General features: G+C 35.1%; 1 long non-coding RNA gene across 1 annotated transcript in view; it reads right to left on the reverse strand.

Annotated features, from left to right (window-relative positions):
• Nucleotides 1-11,487, reverse strand: part of LOC136031185 (uncharacterized) — a 28,274-nt gene extending 16,787 nt beyond the window's left edge. The window contains exons 1-3 of the long non-coding RNA XR_010618450.1: nt 11,250-11,487; nt 3,517-3,758; nt 416-751 (exon numbers count right to left, since the gene is read on the reverse strand). This is a non-coding gene — a long non-coding RNA (uncharacterized LOC136031185). The remainder of the gene's footprint in view (nt 1-415; nt 752-3,516; nt 3,759-11,249) is intronic.
• Between the last annotated feature and the right edge of the window lie 4,566 nt (nt 11,488-16,053).

Here is a 16,053-nt window from a genome sequence, read left to right on the forward strand (position 1 = left end):
TATGAGATTTAAAATTAAAGAGCCACAGAAATTAGCTAAGTCATATAACATTTAGCGTAAATTTGAAAATATTCTCTCTATGAATAATATTTTCCCTTTTTTCCATAATTCAAAAAATGTTGAAGATATTAATTATTTTGTTTTATTTTAAGTATGTTATTCTACGTATTGTTCTTAAGCGTATTGTAAATCGCTACTTTGTTCAATTTGTGGAATTAATTTTTTGTAAATTTATATTCATATTTTATATTATCCCTGATTTGAGGGATTAAACAAACAAATTAAACTAAATTTTAAATTAATTAACAATTATTACTTTAACGAATAGTTATTAATTAATTCAGTAACGATTCATTAATTATAGTTATAAATCAATTAAATAAATACACCAATTAAATAAATAAATAACACCAACCTTGATAGGGGCCTGTCCGACCAAACACAGCAGAAGTAAAAGTTATCAAAAAGAGGTCGATATAGGGGAACTGGAAGTCTGTCAAATTGGTCCCAATCTGGTATAATATCATGACGGAGGCAAACTGGATCAGACTATAAGCCGCCATGTACTTGAATGCACCAAATGACGTTACAAGGGCACATCTACATTCTCGAATTAAACTAGGCACAGATTTGAGTTAGGAGTTGCTGGCTGTAAATGGTGCTGCGACCGATGACTCGGTGTCTGTTAATGATAGGCCGACATGAGCTGCCTTAAGGGCACCGCAATTGTTAGCCCCGTCACCACACATACCTGAATACAGAAAAATTTACATAATCCACCTTGTTCATGAATACACCGTTAAAAGGACACAACTATATTCTAGGATTAAATTGGGCATAGGTTAGAGTGAAGAGTAGTTGGCCGTAAATGATGCAGCGAAGGATAGATTTGTGTATGTTGATGATAGGCAAACGTGAGCTGCCCTAAGGGCACCACAATTGTTAGCTCCATCACCACACATACCTGAATACAGAAAAATTTTAATAATCCACCTTGTCCATGAATACACCGTTAAAAGGACACAACTATATTCTAGGATTAAATTGGGCATAGGTTAGAGTGAAGAGTAGTTGGCCGTAAATGATGCAGGGATGGATAGATCTGTGCATGTTGACGATAGGCCAACATGAGCTGCCTTAAGGGCACCATAATTGTTAGCCGTGTCACATCTACCTGAATACTAAAAATTTACAGAAGTTGCCGTGTACTTGAATACACAAAACGACATTATAAGGGCATAACTAAATTCTAGAATAGAACTGGCCTAGTTTGAGTGAAGAGTTGCTAGCAATAAATGGTGCAGCCACGGATAACTTTGTCTGTTAATAATAGGGTAACGTTTCCTGTCTTAAGGGAACCACAATCTTTAGCTCTGTCGCCAAACATCGCCAAGCATGTTAAAAACATCGCCAAACATATCTGAATACAGAAAAATCTATATTGCTTTAAATCTTGGTTTTAGCAGTAACTTCAATTTAGCACAACGTGAATTACAGTCCATTGCAAGTGTAAGTTTAAAAACACGTTTTCAAGAAAACTGGAGAGTGAGAAAATTTTCATTTTAAGGTGATTAAGGAATGATAAATATTATCTAGGTTTATCTTAATAGTAAAAGTTTATTATCAAGACAAAATTTCGAGAATTTTCAGCTGACCGAAATGAACGGTGCATCACTGGAAGTCCCTTGGTTAAATGCCGAGTGTCGTCACACGCTTAAGATTAATATTAAAACTTTACTCATAGTAGGTTTTGGCAATAGATACTGAACCGACATTACATTATTTAAGTTTTGACAATGTTTAAGATTTCACGAACGCCAGTCATTTTACAAAACATCAGAAAATCTAAATATTGTTAATATATGCACTTACGATAGCTTTAAAGTTCATAATTTAATATTAGAATTTTACTTATACTATGTTTTGGCGATAGCTACTGAACCGACATTAATTAAGTGTTGACAATGTTTGAAATTTCACGAACGTCATCCAATTTGCAAAACATCGGATATTTCCAAACAACATAAAATAGAAATTCATATAGCTAGTTTCAAAATAGTTCGAAAATAATATAAATATAAATAATATAATATCTATAATATAATATTATATTTATAAATATAATATAAATATTTGTAATATAAATACAATATAATATCAAAAAAGGAGAAGAAAGAAAAAATGAAAAAAATTTTAGGCAACGAAATTTAAGAAGAGAAACCTCTCGGGATTTTCACCTGTAAGTAGTAAGTCGTCAACGCAGAATTAAAAAAAAAAAAAAAAAAAAAATATAAATATAATCGATGTTCAAAACAAAAAGAAGAAAAAACATGAAAGATGCAAGATATTAGTTTGTTTTTCATATCGAATCTGCTTTTATTTTATAACTTCTTTTTTTTATTCCTTTTTTTTCGGTTGTTTAACTTAATTTGCATTTTTCCCATCCGGATTGCTTTTAGAATCTCACTTATATTTATATTATATTTGTTATATATAATATAATATAAATAGTTTCACAGGAACTTCATAGGATTGCCGTTTGGAATCTCGCTTTCTATGGCTATAATGAGAAAAAGGTTGAGATGGCTATGACATGTTTTATGAATGAAGGATGACAGAGGATGACATGAAGGATGACTAAATTAGCTAAAGATTTCCCTTTTTGGCCAACCGCCTAGGGCCAAACCAAAAGCAGATCGTCCGCGGTTGGGGTGCAAGGATGTCGTAAGGAAGGACTTAAGAGAAATGGGAACTTGCTGCGAGGGTGTAAAGAGAGAGAGGTTTTGAATATTTGATTTGACTGTGATGGCGGAGAACCATTGTAGCTTTGTTGTCCACAGGCGGCTTGGTGCTGTGGTGAGTTGTTAGTATTTGTAGTTTATAGATTTGAACAGCAGTGCAAAAGGGTTTGAAGGGCTCCCTCTTTTTTAAAGAGGGAGGCTTTGAAGAGATTGGGATGGAGGAGGAGCATGCGTAGCTGTGATGGCAACAAGCGGTTTGTTGCTGCGGTGAGTTGTTGCAACCTTGCAACCGTTTAATAATGGTTTGCGGTTGATTTTCCTTCGTTCAAGCAAATCTTGTACCACGACTTTAAAGATACTGTAATTGTAATTGTTTGTAATAGTACTGTAATACTACTACTACTAACAACTCACCGCAGCACCAAGCCACATAAGGCCAGCACAGCTACGCACACTCCCCTCCATCCCAATCTCTTCAAAACCCTTGTCTTTACACCCTCCCAAGAAGTTTTCATTTTTCTCAAATCTTTTCCTACGACATCCTCCGACCCATTCAGGGATAGCTCGCTTTTCATTTGGCCCTAGACGGTTGGCCGGCAAGGACAATCCTTGGCAATCTGTCATCCTTCGTCCCCATAGCGTATCCTATCCATCTCATCCTTTCTCTCATTATAGCCCTAGAAAGCGGGATTGAACCACACTTTTCGTACAGCTTACTATTTGAGAAACTGTCATCTAGTAGTTCTGTACTGTAGGTAATGTAGTACTGTAATACTTTAATCTAAAGAATATAGGGTTTCCAACAACATATCCAAGATCTTGCAATCCTTTAATAACGGTTTGCTTTTGATTTGGTTTCATTCGAGCAAATACTGTTCCACGACTGTAAATATTTTCTAAAGCTTCAGGAATTCCCTTTTTAATTATGTCAAAGTTCGTCCCATCAATTGCCATAGTATAGGTGAGCAAACTTCTTAGCTCAGTTGGGGACCTTTCTTCAACGCCATCTTCTAAACTCTGAAATTGAAAAAACTGAAAGTAAGCTTTTCTAAAATATCAGAGAATTCTCAAAACAAAATGATTGTTAGCACTGTGGTGTGGCTAAGGAGAAGGACAAGAGGACAAGTGTCCTTGGGCGAAACCTTTTATTGGACACCAAACTAAGTTTTTTTCATATTTATATTGTAGTAATAATGGTGGCGGGAGGGGGGGAGAGCAGAAACCCGCATTGTTCCTTGGTGCTGAAATCCCTAACTAGGCCCATGTGTTAGAACTATTCGGTAAAGGGTGGTTGATCTCTAGACCTCTGAGAGGTCTATGCCTCTCATCAATGCACTATTAGGAAGTAGCAAATATAATAGCAAGATGCTATGACTAGATTTTTTTTGTTCAAATTGAAATAATAATAAGGAAAACAAGACTAAAGCTCAAATCAGTATACACATACACACACATAAGGATAAAAATAAAAGGATAAAGACCCTCCTGAGCCATTGCTGGCGCATAGAGTGTCGAGTCGACGTTTCAGTTACTGGGTCTTTTTTCCAGGGATAAGTAGCAAGCTTGTCGCCCAACCTTGCTGCAGCGGGGATCAAACCCGGGTGCTCCGTACTGCCAAGCAGAGCATCAATCCACTGTGCTATAGCAGGTTACACACATTTAAGAGCAAATTTCATTAACGTTGCATTTAGGTTTATTAACGTTGCATTAACGTTTGCATTTAAGAGCAAATTTCATTAACGTTGGTTACACTTTTGAGCTTGTGGCTCAGTGGTTTCAGACCTTTCCTTAATCACGACTCTTTTTAGATTTTTGAAAGATGTTTATGACCTTCTTTTCTTTTCCACAATTTTTGATAGACACATGGTTTACAAACGCATTTTGGACTATATAATAGTGAAGATATTTTTTTAACTCCCTTTCATAAGCTCACCGCCCTGTATTTTTGTACTTTTGTCGCATGTAATTGCGGAATACTCAAGCAGTTCCGAATATTCAATTATTTCCTGATTTTTTCAACATATGCACTTACAACAGTCCCAATAACAACACTAAATTACCCCGTCTTGTATATTCTCAATGTATAAATAAAACAACATAAACATGAAAAGGTATAGAACATACACTATGATACAGGACTTGATAGCGCAGAGGTAACAACACTGTGACAACTTAAGTTTAGATCTTAGACAAGACAAAAAAATGTTCTATTTTAATTTTAGAACAGACTAAAAAGACGAAACAATAAACAAAAAATAAACTATTTTTTTATATTCGCTTTCAAAATGGACCAAAAACTTGGAAGTAATTGTTTTACTCGATAATCTACGAATACAAGCCAACAAAGGGCCTAAAATCCATGATACATAAAAAACAGTCTCGTTTCACGCCCCTCATTTTTACTTTTATTCATTTATTCTAGAAAAAAAAATTTCTACTTTTACCTTATTATTACTATTATATAGCATTCCATTTTTTAAACGATGTTTAATTTACCATGATTTTTATTTACAATAAAAAAAATATATAAAAAGAAGACAGCTTGAAAACCAATCGCCATATAGATATCATACATATTATATACATTTTATAACAACCATATCAAACAATCGTGGTATACACAATTATAACTTGGAAACAGAAAAGAACTCACTTGATAATAGTGAATTTTTTTTTACATTTTTTTTTCAAACTAATTCCTGCAAGTTTCGTGGGTTTTCTCCCTTAATATTATTATTATTTTAATCAGAATCAGGATAATTTTACATAAAAAAGCTGTTGTAGTCAAGAATATATTCCAGACAATGACGCTCATACTTACAAAACAAAAAATCTATCTCCTATTGTCTAAGCTATCTCCTGCAAAATCAAACGCTGTCATTTTGTCTTCTAAGGAAGGAGTATTGGAAAAACAACCCCCAACGTGGTTGTTTACAACGTAAAACAATGTTGGTATGTTACGTGACGTTAACTTTTATACTATACTAGGTGTTGGGGTGGTGCTTCGCAACACCCCAACATCTAGTTGAAGCGCCCCCTCGAACGGGGTGTCCCAGTCTGTAATTTCTCTTTGAGTGTCCCGGTCTTCATTTATATTCCCTGAATCCCGGTCGGCATTTGTGTCCCGGTGTCCCGGTCTGTAATTTCATCAGTCGACAAACAACTTCATGACGACATACAGCTCAATCCTTATAATGACGTCAGTCGACAAACATGACGTCAGTCGACACACAAACATGACGTCACTCGACACAAACACAGACAACTTATTTTTATATATATATAGATAGATAGATTACAACATACTGTAAAAAACAGGTGGAGTAGGTAAGAGAGAGGGAGGGGGCAGGTTGTTGAAAGAGAAAGAGAGAAGAAAGGGAGGGAGAGGGGGGGAACAGTCCTTTTCTTCTTGGGATAACTTGTCGGAACGAATTCACAAAAACAGGCTCAATTTATATAACCCCTAATAACCCCTCGTTGAATAACCCCTCAACTTAGTAAAAATATACGAATATCTTTTGTTTCAGTTACGAATATCTGTACGAAATATACGGATATATGAATATAAGAATATCTTTTGTCTCAGTTACGAATGACTGTCCGAAATATACGGATATATGAATATACGAATATCTTTTGTCTCAGTTACGAATATCTGTACGAAATATACGGATATATGAATATGCGAATATCTTTTGTCTCAGTTACGAATATCTGTACGAAATATACGGATATATGAATATACGAATATCTTTTGTCTCAGTTACGAATATCTGTACGAAATATACGGATATATGAATATACGAATATCTTCTGTCTCAGTTACGAATAACTGTACGAAATATACGGATATATGAATATACGAATATCTTTTGTCTCAGTTACGAATAACTGTACGAAATATACGGATATATGAATATACGAATATCTTTTGTCTCAGTTACGAGTATCTGTACGAAATATACGGATATATGAATATACGAATATCTTTTGCCTCAGTTACGAATATCTGTACGAAATATACGGATATATGAATATACGAATATCTTTTGTCTCAGTTACGAATATCTGTACGAAATATACGGATATATGAATATACGAATATCTTTTGTCTCAGTTACGAATAACTGTACGAAATATACGGATATATGAATGTACGAATGTCTTTTGTCTCAGTTACGAATATCTGTACGAAATATACAGATATATGAATATAGGAATATCTTTTGTCTCAGTTAAGAATATCTGTACGAAATATACGGATATATGAATATACGAATATCTTTTGTCTCAGTTACGAATATCTGTACGAAATATACGGATATATGACTATACGAATATCTTTTGTCTCAGTTGCGAATATCTGTACGAAATATACGGATATATGAATATACGAATATCTTTTGTCTCAGTTACGAATAACTGTACGAAATATACGGATATATGAATATACGAATATCTTTTGTCTCAGTTACGAATATCTGTACGAAATATACGGATATATGAATATACGAATATCTTTTGTCTCAGTTACGAATATCTGTACGAAATATACGGATATATGAATATATGAATATCTTTTTCCTCACCCAACACAAAGCACCGTGGATGGTATACTTCCAAGTTCGCTGGTTGCTAAAGATGTCTGTTGTTTTAAACAGTTTTCGGCTTTTTGTTAGATTAAAAATAAATTATTATCATTAGCATTGTTCTCTTATTGTAGCCCATTCAATTTCTAATATGCAATGGTGGCCACGATCAAGGGAGTTCCTAAAGCCCTTCATTCCAATGTTCCTTGGACAGAACTTTTATTGAGGAATTTTTAATTAAGATAAAATAATAATAAAAAGTCAGTTGTCTCAGAGTTTTGTTGTTTACTATTCATTGAACATTTCTGACTGCTCATGGCAAAGATATATTCTTTCCATTTAACTTATAGCCCTCATCCTTGGAGATCCGGCGATCAAACGAAATTGGAGTTTTGTTATTTTGAGTTTGTTTTTAGTTTTAACTGAGTTTGAGTTTTTTTTTATCAAATAGAATTTGAGTTTTGCTATATCAAATGAAATTTGAGTTGTTTATTTTTTTTAGTTTTTTCGAGTTTTGTTTTATCAAATGAGATTTCAGTTTTGTTTGAGTTTGAGTTTTGTTTTATCAAATAAAATTTGAGTTTTTTTTTAGTTTTTTGAATTTTGTTTGAGTTTTAGTTTTGTTTTATCAAAAGAAATTTGAGTTTTGTTTGAGTTTGAATTTTGTTTTATCAAATGAAATTTGAGTTTTGTTTTATCAAATGAAAACTTAAGTTTTGTTCTTTTGAGTTTTTTCTTAGTTTTGTTTGAGTTTGAGTTTTGTTTTATCAAATGAAATTTGAGTTTTGTCTTTTCAAATACAATTTGAGCTTTGTTTTTTCGAGTTTTTTATAGTTTTGTTTAATCAAATGAAGTTTGAGTTTTGTTTCAGTTTGAGTTTTGTTTTACCAAATGAAATTTCAGTTTTGTTTGAGTTTGAGTTTTGTTTTATAAAATGAAATTTGAGTTTTGCTTGAAACGTATTTACAATATTATTCGTTTGTTATTCTCTTCATATGTATTTCCTTTTCAAAGTATAGAAAAATGTTCAGCAATTTCAGTACAGGCGTACTCAATTTACCGTTACGGACTCCCCCCCCCCCGACTGTGGAATTAAAAGCCGACGTTATTGATTGGGAAAGAACTTAGGGATCTTGTATTTTATTACAATGTTTATACAACATTCTGTTGTTTTTTTACTACTTTTGAACACATTTTCTACTTACATTGTTTGCTTTTTTGAGGAAAGTGAAATTTAAATTTAGACGTACTCACTCCCAGTCCCTGTTAAGAACTGGAATGATAGGCAAGCTTTCTCCTTGGCTTTTTACAAGAAAAATATCACTTTATTAAATTATTTTCATACCTGCTCGAAACTTATCCTTTGACTGCGGATTTGACAACAAGTGTCATTAAATATCCCTACTTTTATTACCTCTCAAGACGAAGGTTTTTTGATTATGTGATCGGGTGGTTACTATTGACAGAACGGGTGATTTTATTACAGTGTCTGGACTGTCACGTTGTCGTCTAAGAGGCTGTACCAATGAAACCGCGACATTAACCTTAAAATAGCCAAATTTTTTCAATGAAAGAAAACAAAAACTTCAGCATGAATAAATAATGTAGTTTTAGAGTAGAAGATAAACAAAAGATAGCTAAAATAAAATATATAAATAAAAAGTAATAAACAAGAATTGAATGAAAAAAAAACTTGATAATTCACATTTTGAACTCAAATACCTGAGTTTTCTTAGAAATAGGATTTTTTTCTTGGAAATGCGCAAGGAAGGGCTCAAATTCCAAAGCTCCTCTTTGAAAACTTGTGCGAGTCTTTCTAGCATAAGTACTAGCCTTAAACGTGATCGCCTCCTCCACGCAGGTGCATACATCGAACGCCACCACTGAGAGGCCCGGTCGACCACCGACTAAGTGTCGTGACGCCACCAGCCGAGGATAGCGGCGTTACCGCTATCCTCGTTACCTATTCAATTGTCACTGAATAGACAATTGTCTTTTGAACAGAGACCAGATTAAAATCCTGTTAGGAACTTGAGATTTAAGAAGCTCTCTATTTCAAAACATCTTGGTATAGCGCAGAATCAATATTTCTTGAGTTCTTGCCATAATGAGGTGTTTATAAATATTGAGGTTTTGATTCCGTGACATAGCTTTGTTATTTGAAACGGAAGGTTCTGAAAATTCTGAAGTTCTTAACTGTTAAATTGTGAATTTAATATCGACGGCAATTAATGTGCTTCCTTGTTTGTCATAAAACCACAGGAGGTATAATAACTAGGAGGTGTAATTACAGGAGAAGACCTATTTCAGACATCGGCAGAAATGAATTATAGTTATTATGCCACCTGGAAAATTAATTTTCTCTACTTACTCAGCCCAACTTTTTTTAATAAGTATTTCATTAGTTTGAATATTTCACCCATCTGCAATGATAGCTATTTTAAATGCACATAAAATTAATAGTAGAGGCATAATTGTAATTACTAAATTTTAGTTTCAGCCTGGAAAATAGGCTATTGCCCAACCTTGGACAAAGGATCTTAAAATTTAAGTATCTCAATCATGGACAGCTTTTATCACTGACAAGTATTGTGAAAAAGAGTAATAATATTTAAATAGGCTTGGCTATAAGATTGCAGTCAGCCAATCCCAACTATCTGCATCAGGTCAAAGATTAAGAACCTGCTGTCCCTGTTTAGGGAAGATACATTTTAGTCAAAACACTTTTCCAAGATCAGACACTGTCCATGTACCAAGAGTTTTTACCCTAAACCCTCTTTCATGTAGTACATATGATCTGGTTGTTCCAGCCACTTTAACACATTGCCTCTCCCACCACTCATAGGCATCCCATTGACACCTGCAGTAGGTTCTACTTTCTCCCTAATGGCCCTCATAGATGACTTTTACAAAGTTGCCAATTGCAATCCAAATCAAAACTAAGTCCGAATTCCTTTTCACTATCTTACCCAAGAAAACTGTCTGAGTTGTCGTCAACAGTCACTGCCTGAATGTTTTCAGTTTTATTTTCAGCCTCAGTGCTGTCTTCTCAACAATTCTCTTCACAACCTACTTCTTTGCTTTGGTTGCTTCATTTTTTCTTTGCCACCTCCTCTTTGCTTTCTTGTAGCAAAGACAGCTTAAATCTTGGCCTTAATTGATGCATCAGTGATCACTTTTGTTCTGTCCTCCTTTCTTCCTTGAAATGTTTTGTTTTGTTGTTGGTGCTGGGTCGTCTTGTGACTGTACTTGTTCAGGTGTGACTATTATATTTCACAATGGTTGCAAAATCACATGGCTTACTGGATTTGGGGCTGGAGAACTAAAAACTTAAATTATATCATAAGATATACTTATTCAAAATGTACCAGTACTCATGAAAGTACAAATATCAGCCATTTCAAGATCCCTTATAACTTTCTGTGTTTCCATATTCTTCAAAATTTGCATGATAATCAGATCGGAAGAAGTCAATAGAACACAACCCAAAACCATCAGAAATACAATTGTCAAAGCTCATAAAACATAAATGTTTCTCGAGCACTGACCAGTAAACATGACAGTACGAATATCAGCCATTTTCAGTTCCTTTACTAATTCCTTTGTTTCGGTCTTCTCCCTTATTCCGTGAGAATCAGATCCAAAGAGCCACTTAAACATAACTGTCAACACAATTGCAAAAGGTCATAAAGCAAAAGTATTTACCCGAAACGGGCCTGTAAACATGACAGCATGGATATCAGCCATTTTCAGTTCCTTCATTAGCTCCTTTGTTTCATTTTCTCCCTTTTTTTACGGACAATCAGACCAAAAAAAAAGGTCAATTAAACATAGACGTTGAACGTCATAAACAGAACTGTCGAAAAGCTGATACATAAGTGTCAAAGTTGACAAACATAACTGGTTAACTAGAACGTACCTGTAATCATGACAGTACGAATATCAGCCATTTCCAGTTCTTTTATTACTTCCTTTGTTTCCATTTTCTCCCTATTTTCCATAATAATCAGACCAAGGAAGGTCAAATTCTCTTCAAATTCTTCACGCTGCATTTTTTGCACTTTCACATAGTTCTTTTTTATTGAACGATGTGCCATTGCTATAATGCGATAACCTTTTTGAGCATACCGACTTAAGGTTTGATGAAAATTATTCGGAACTGTAAAAACAAACAATACTAACTTTAACAACTACTCGAACTTTTGGCGAAAGTAGTGAACAAAGCTGAACTATAACAGAAAATGGTATTTAATGAATTAATACGATATAATACGATGACCTTACATCCCCAGCCACTTTGTGTAGAAACGGTGATTATAAAATTTGTGATTTTTTTTTGAAAAGGAAATTTTACTGCCTTTTCAAAAGACTAAGAGTGATTTGAGGACAAACAGCCCCTCCCCTGCCATTTTCGTCATCTGGAACCTTTGTAACGCTTCCTTGCTATTAAATTGGTTTTAAAACAGCCACTTCGTTTAGAATGGTTGAAAAATCTAACAAGTTTGCTACCAGGGTCGGCACGACACCTCAGTCCCATGAGTAATGGTCCTAGTTTATGCAGATTTATTCAAAAGCAAAGTTTTTCTTATAGTAATAAAGTTTGAAGTTGACCTAAAACTAATAAAAACAAACAATTCTGAAAAACTAGCACTTATCTGAAACCATAAAATCCACTCAAAATATAGGACGTCCTTTTTACTACTACTACTACTACTACTACTAACAACTCGCCGCATCACCTAGCCACATGGGGGCAACACAGCTACACAGACTCCTTCTCCGTCGAAATCTATCCAAAGCCTCCCTCTTTATCTCCTACCAGGAAACTCTCAATTCCCTTAAAGCTTTCTTATTACTTCCTCCCAAACTAACCGAGGGCGACCTGCTTTCCGTTTAGCCCTAGACTGTCGGTCGAACCTTTTTTGCAATCTGTCATCCTTCAAACGGAGAACGTGCCCTAGCCATCTCAGCTTTCTCTCATTACAGCCATAGAAAGCAGGATTGAACCACATTTTTGTACAGTCTACTGTTTGAAATACGGTCAGTCAGCCGGGTACCCAAAACAATCCAAGTTAAGAGAATACCAAATAGCTATTCTTGTTTATCAATGTTTGAATCAACAATTTACTGTAGCACCAAGGTGCCTGTGGCCAACACAACTACGTACGTTTCTCTTCCATCCCAGTCTTTTCAAAGCCTCCCTCTTGATTTGAGTTGTTTTTAGTAGTAGAAAGTAATGCTCGAGTCGATTTTCGCGGAACTGCTTTTGAGAAATTCTGAGGTGGAACCCTTTATCATTGTTGTGAAACTAGGAATTGTCGGGGATGTCTGAGGGTCGGAGTATTTTACGAGTATCTCTGTTCTCACCTTTTGTGGGACCACAGATGTTAATTTTCTCCCGGAAGGTATATTGGCTGCAGAAAATGTCAGTCATTTCAAGAGTAGTTTAAAGCGTTGCCTTCTGGAAAATTGTTAATAATTAATTGTTTTTATTTATAGGTGAACTCTGAATACATAGTATTAGTAGGCTCTGAAGATGAAAACAACCATTATATACAGTCCAATAGGTTTCTTTGATGTTTGTTGACTGATGATGTAGATGCTGTTTCCGTTAATTAGTTCATTTATCTCTTCCCCTAATATACTTCAATTAAAGAAGAGAGAGAGAGAGAGAGAGAGAGAGAGGGAGAGAGAGAGAGTTTAAAACTAAGCTTGCTTGAGCTTCTTAGGGAATCTAAATGATATGGAGAAAGTTACCAATACTATGAAAGACTATTTAGAGTCTGATGAATGACTATTTTATTTTATTTAATATTTTCCTACTCCTTAAAGGACATGGAGGGTGGGTGCAAGACGTTGGGTGAAGTGGAGATGTTAAAAGTAGAATAGCTAAGACCCAGGGCTTTTTTTCACAGTCGAAAAAAGTTTGGAAGAATTAGAAGATAGTTCTGCCAGCCAAGATTAGAATATTGGAAGCTACAGCGATGACAGTGGTCAAACATAGTTCTGAAGCATGGGCGCTCCGAGAAACGGAGGAAGATTTGCTTGATATTTGCTAGAGAAATTATCTACGGATTGTTTTGGGTACCCGGCTGACTGACCGTATTTCAAACAGTAGACTGTACAAAAATGTGGTTCAATCCTGCTTTCTATGGCTGTAATGAGAGAAAGCTGAGATGGCTAGGGCACGTTCTCCGTTTGAAGGATGACAGATTGCAAAAAAGGTTCGACCGACAGTCTAGGGCTAAACGGAAAGCAGGTCGCCCTCGGTTAGTTTGGGAGGAAGTAATAAGAAAGCTTTAAGGGAAATGAGAGTTTCCTGGTAGGAGATAAAGAGGGAGGCTTTGGATAGATTTCGACGGAGAAGGAGTCTGTGTAGCTGTGTTGCCCCCATGTGGCTAGGTGATGCGGCGAGTTGTTAGTAGTAGTAGTAGTAAAAAGGACGTCCTATATTTTGAGTGGATTTTATGGTTTCAGATAAGTGCTAGTTTTTCAGAATTGTTTGTTTTTATTAGTTTTAGGTCAACTTCAAACTTTATTACTATAAGAAAAACTTTGCTTTTGAATAAATCTGCATAAACTAGGACCATTATTCATGGGACTGAGGTGTCGTGTCGACCCTGGTAGCAAACTTGTTAGATTTTTCAACCATTCTAAACGAAGTGGCTGTTTTAAAACCAATTTAATAGCAAGGAAGCGTTACAAAGGTTCCAGATGACGGAAATGGCAGGGGAGGGGCTGTTTGTCCTCAAATCACTCTTAGTCTTTTGAAAAGGCAGTAAAATTTCCTTTTCAAAAAAAAATCACAAATTTTATAATCACCGTTTCTACACAAAGTGGCTGGGGATGTAAGGTCATCGTGTTATATCGTATTAATTCATTAAATACCATTTTCTGTTATAGTTCAGCTTTGTTCACTACTTTCGCCAAAAGTTCGAGTAGTTGTTAAAGTTAGTATTGTTTGTTTTTACAGTTCCGAATAATTTTCATCAAACCTTAAGTCGGTATGCTCAAAAAGGTTATCGCATTATAGCAATGGCACATCGTTCAATAAAAAAGAACTATGTGAAAGTGCAAAAAATGCAGCGTGAAGAATTTGAAGAGAATTTGACCTTCCTTGGTCTGATTATTATGGAAAATAGGGAGAAAATGGAAACAAAGGAAGTAATAAAAGAACTGGAAATGGCTGATATTCGTACTGTCATGATTACAGGTACGTTCTAGTTAACCAGTTATGTTTGTCAACTTTGACACTTATGTATCAGCTTTTCGACAGTTCTGTTTATGACGTTCAACGTCTATGTTTAATTGACCTTTTTTTGGTCTGATTGTCCGTAAAAAAAGGGAGAAAATGAAACAAAGGAGCTAATGAAGGAACTGAAAATGGCTGATATCCATGCTGTCATGTTTACAGGCCCGTTTCGGGTAAATACTTTTGCTTTATGACCTTTTGCAATTGTGTTGACAGTTATGTTTAAGTGGCTCTTTGGATCTGATTCTCACGGAATAAGGGAGAAGACCGAAACAAAGGAATTAGTAAAGGAACTGAAAATGGCTGATATTCGTACTGTCATGTTTACTGGTCAGTGCTCGAGAAACATTTATGTTTTATGAGCTTTGACAATTGTATTTCTGATGGTTTTGGGTTGTGTTCTATTGACTTCTTCCGATCTGATTATCATGAAAATTTTGAAGAATATGGAAACACAGAAAGTTATAAGGGATCTTGAAATGGCTGATATTTGTACTTTCATGAGTACTGGTACATTTTGAATAAGTATATCTTATGATATAATTTAAGTTTTTATTTCTCCAGCCCCAAATCCAGTAAGCCATGTGATTTTGCAACCATTGTGAAATATAATAGTCACACCTGAACAAGTACAGTCACAAGACGACCCAGCACCAACAACAAAACAAAACATTTCAAGGAAGAAAGGAGGACAGAACAAAAGTGATCACTGATGCATCAATTAAGGCCAAGATTTAAGCTGTCTTTGCTACAAGAAAGCAAAGAGGAGGTGGCAAAGAAAAAATGAAGCAACCAAAGCAAAGAAGTAGGTTGTGAAGAGAATTGTTGAGAAGACAGCACTGAGGCTGAAAATAAAACTGAAAACATTCAGGCAGTGACAGTTGACGACAACTCAGACAGTTTTCTTGGGTAAGATAGTGAAAAGGAATTCGGACTTAGTTTTGATTTGGATTGCAATTGGCAACTTTGTAAAAGTCATCTATGAGGGCCATTAGGGAGAAAGTAGAACCTACTGCAGGTGTCAATGGGATGCCTATGAGTGGTGGGAGAGGCAATGTGTTAAAGTGGCTGGAACAACCAGATCATATGTACTACATGAAAGAGGGTTTAGGGTAAAAACCCTTGGTACATGGACAGTGTCTGATCTTGGAAAAGTGTTTTGACTAAAATGTATCTTCCCTAAACAGGGACAGCAGGTTCTTAATCTTTGACCTGATGCAGATAGTTGGGATTGGCTGACTGCAATCTTATAGCCAAGCCTATTTAAATATTATTACTCTTTTTCACAATACATGTCAGTGATAAAAGCTGTCCATGATTGAGATACTTAAATTTTAAGATCCTTTGTCCAAGGTTGGGCAATAGCCTATTTTCCAGGCTGAAACTAAAATTTAGTAATTACAATTATGCCTCTACTATTAATTTTATGTGCATTTAAAATAGCTATCATTGCAGATGGGTGAAATATTCA

Source organism: Artemia franciscana, chromosome 9 (assembly GCF_032884065.1).
Source record: "Artemia franciscana chromosome 9, ASM3288406v1, whole genome shotgun sequence".
Taxonomy (NCBI): Eukaryota; Metazoa; Arthropoda; class Branchiopoda; order Anostraca; family Artemiidae; genus Artemia; species Artemia franciscana.